This window comes from Glycine soja, chromosome 10, assembly GCF_004193775.1.
Source record: "Glycine soja cultivar W05 chromosome 10, ASM419377v2, whole genome shotgun sequence".
In the NCBI taxonomy this organism is placed as follows: domain Eukaryota; kingdom Viridiplantae; phylum Streptophyta; class Magnoliopsida; order Fabales; family Fabaceae; genus Glycine; species Glycine soja.
This window is the reverse complement of record NC_041011.1, coordinates 25280338-25284743: the sequence shown is the minus strand read 5'-3', so window position 1 is coordinate 25284743 and position 4406 is coordinate 25280338.

The window sequence follows — 4406 nt, the reverse complement described above, 5'->3', positions numbered from 1 at the left end:
CGAGAGTAAGTCCGCTTAGCGAGGTCTGTATTAGAAAAGCTGCAATTCTCGCTAAGCCTGGCTCTGGCCAGCTTAGCTAAAATGATGCATCTTAAGTACAGAGGAGCACGCGCTTAGCTGAGAGGTACTCGCTTAGCACTCATATTGTCGCAAAGAAGCTTGCTTAGCTGCCATGACTGGCGCTTAGCGTCATGGACCTCAATTAAGGCCATAAGGAATTGCGGTTGGCGACAATAGGTCCCGCTTAGCCACGGATAAGCTGTCGCTTAGCGATCAGGCTGAAGCTTAGCTGAATTCAGATCAAATTGAAGTTAGCTTAGCTCAACCTTGGAGAATATTTTCTTGTTGATTTTCTACTGTTAAGTACTTCTCCCATTGTTTTTGTGCTTGTTCCTCATCTTTCTCCTCATCTTTTTCTCTTGACTCACGCTCTTTTACAGGGCTTTTCTTTTGAGCTTCAACCTCTACAAAGGATTTTTCTTGTCTGACCATAAATTGAGTCACTGCTTCTGCCAGCTCACCAACCTGGATTTCTACACTTCGGAGTGCTTGTTGAGTTGATTTAGTTGTTTCCATGAATTGCATCAACAATTTATCCAGATTGGATCCTCTTTCTGCTTCATTTTGATGGTAAGGTTGTAACTTTGGTCCCCCATGAAAGTTTTCTATTGAGTAGCTCATACCAAAATGAATTTCATGATTTTTCATTGAGTTTTGATTAGATTTTGAGCTGGCATGGTATGCCATGAATTCCTGAAACACACTTTCAAGATTAGGAGTTCTTTCTTCTTCATATTGATTGTAAGGACTTAACTCCTGTTCCCACTCTTAATCGTGTGCCGTCAAGATATTCATTTCACCCCTTAAAAAGCTCCAAATCTCATGGAACTAAATCATCTGCAGAAGATTTGCTATGTATACAAAGCATTAACAAGAGCAACAGTCATCAAGTGAAGAGAAAAACAAACATAAACAGAAACAAAAATTCACAAAAACAATAAAAGAATATCAAATAAAGAATAGACACCTAAAAAATGAGCTAACTTTCCAAATAAAAAAGAAGTTCCCCGGCAACGGCGCCAAAAACTTGTTCACAACCGGCAAGTATACCGGATCGCACAAGTAGTATAAAACGGTAAGAATTGAGTATCGAACTCTCGGGGAACTTGTGTTATCTGGCAAGCTATTTCGATAAATAGGCGTCTGGTATGAAAATATGACTGTGGTTATGAACAGGTATTCAAACTATCTAGGCAAAAAGAAAGAAAATCACGCAAGAGAAATATTGTGTAAAAACAAGTAGAGAAAGCATTGGTCTTTCTCATAGGTTCCTGATTCTAAAAAGGATGTTCTCTATTTAACAATGCTCATGCGTTCCTATGTTGTCTCCTGGACTGCTAAAACCTGATTCCTCATGATAGCCTAGCCTAGTCCTGATCAAGCCTCGTCCGTAGATCCCTCTTGTAAGACTAAACTTAACCAAGACCGCATTAAGACACACATACACAACTAAGTTCTTGTACCCCAATCCCTCTTGATAGCACAACAACTTAGTCCCGTACTATTAAGGAATTTAGAATCAGGCCAGTTTCCACTGTTGAATGACCCTAACAAAGCATGCATCTACGCGATCAAGGTAAAAGCACACTGGAATGAAAAGTAGATAGCACGGAGAACACACAAAACATCATTTCATAGATAGAAATATATTTACATCAGGTACCTACAGGGAAGATCCAACAGAGGATTTAGCTTTCCATAGTCCGGAAACCTCCTTTACAACAAAGGGAAGAACAAGATGAAAGACTGCAAAAACACAAGTGGTGAGGATGTCTCCTTCACCTCTAGGATCTCACAATCACTCACAAACTCATCTCAAGCTCTCAGAATGGCTTCCGCTTCAAACTCGCGTCTCTGCAGATCTTCACACAGCAAAATCTCTCAGAACTCTTTGGAACTTGGACCTTTCTCTCTCTAGAACTTCCTAAACATGCAAAAGCTTCAAGCCAAGGCTAGACTCTCGTGCATGCAGAGGCTTCTTCAAGAAAAATGCCAAACTCCCTTTGCAAATCTGATTTCAGGCTTAAATAGGGGGCCTTGTTCGTGCTCATGCGATTAGCACAGATCTGGATCGCTTAGCGCGCATAAGTGGATTTTGGCTTAGCGCGTTTGTTTCGCTTAGCAGATGAGCTGAAGCGGTGCGCTTGATGACCTGGAGCGATGTGCTTAGCGAACTTGATAGCTCATCTTCTTCTGGATTCTTCCTCGCGCTTAGCCACTGAATATTGCGCTTAGCGAATGCTTGCTAAGCCAACAGGGTGAAAACAACACTTTTGCCAATTTGCCTAATTAACCTGAAATTGAGAGAAATTGATTATTAAACACACAAAACAAAAGTATAAATTATTTATTACCTATATTTAACATAAAGTACTTATAATATTATAAAACAACTATAAATTGGAGAAGTTTGATACAATATGCACAAGTTTTATACACAAAAGTTAGTCGTTTTCACCAACTAACAACAACAAATGGAACTACTCCTTTTGAGTGTTGGGCTTAGGGACGAGGAAAGAACAAGTATTGCTAGGTTCCTTAGTAGACTTAATATGGAAGTGAGGGACAAGGTTGAGCTCCTTCCATATAGGGGCCTAGATGACCTAGTCCAACTTTGCATAAGGGTAAAGCAACAACTTAAAAGGAAGCCTACTTTAAAATATTATGGCTCTCACTCTTATCCAAAGAAAGACCAAGGTCAAGGCATCTTAGGGGCTACACCTTCTAAGCCAAAAGATGATAAGGGGAAGACAATAGAAAAGTAACCCCCTAAGGCAAGTATGCAAGAGAATACTAGCTCTATAAAGTGCTTTAAATGTCTTGGAAGAGGACACATTGCTTCTCAATGCCCCACCAAGAAAACCATGACTATGAGAGGCCAAGAAATTTATAGTAGCCAAGATGAGGCTAATACTTCACCTTCCTCTAGTGAAAGTGAAGAAGCAAAAGGGGAAGAATCTAGTAAAGAAATCTACCTCCAAGAAGAAGGGGACCTTTTAATGGTCAGAAGGCTTCTCGGAGGCCAATCTTGTGACTTGACCCAATCTCAAAGAGAGAATATTTTTCACACAAGGTGTAATTTTTTTTATAATACATGCTCTCTCACTGTAGATAGTGGTTCATGTTGCAATTGTTGCAGCACAAGATTAGTCTCTAAGTTGAGCCTTGCTATCACTCCGCATCCAAAGCCTTACAAACTTCAATGACTCAATGACCAAGGGGAGATGATAGTCAATCAACAAGTGAAAGTTCCCTTCTCCATTGGAACATATAAGGATGAAGTGGATTGTGATGTAGTTCCTATGGAGGTAGGACACCTTTTCTTAGGTAGGCCATGGCAATATGATAGGAAAATCATCTATAATGGCCTAACTAATGAGATAACCCTCACCCACCTTGGAAGAAAGTTTATGTTGCATCCTCAAACACCTTCACAAGTAGCTAAGGACCAAGTAGAAATAAAACTCAAATGGGATGAGGAAAAGAATAGAAAGAGAAAAGAAGAACAAACTTTAATAGTTAAGGAGGAGTGTAAGGAGGTAAGTGTCTCCTCCAAGAGGTTAGCTAAGAAGGAAAGTCATTTTGCAATAAACACAAACATTAAAGAAATTTCCCTTCTTAGAAAACATTCACATCTTGTCCTTAGTAAAAAAACAATTGTTATCACTACCATACCTCATGAGCGTGAGGTTATTCCTCAAGTAAAGGAGTGGTTGGATGAGGATTTGGTGTCCAAAATAGGTATTATGAGGCACCAAATCCCTATGATAAGTGGTACGATGAATGTGTTGAGTGGTGCAACCCTCTTTTGTAAAATCACCCACGCATCCAACATCTTCGTGAATCGCATACATAGGGACTCATTAGGTAGGTTTGTTGTTATTTTTGGTTTCAATACAAACCTAGGTGCTCATATGGGACACCTTAGGTTTGTCGTACATTTTGGTAAGATTAATCAATATGAAAATACAAAAGAAGGTATGTTTTATTGCATTATTTTCCTTAATTTTTTAAATAGTGATCAAGGGGTTCCCACAGACCCTAAGAGAATAAAGGTCATTCCTGAGTGGCCCACACCACCAAGTATAAAGGAAATTTAGGACTTCCATGACTTAACAAACCTTTACTAAAGGTTTGTCCTATATTTTTCTATACTTGTAGCACCACTCTTTGAGTTGGTGAGGAACCATGTTCTCTCATGGGAAGATGCCCAGGAAAGGGGATTTCAGACCTCACCCTACTCTAACATACCCAACACTACTGATATATATGTTTTTATTCATTTTACAAGGTGTTGAGGGAATAAGCCCAGATTTTCAAGAACCTCTGGATTTAAGGTCAAATCT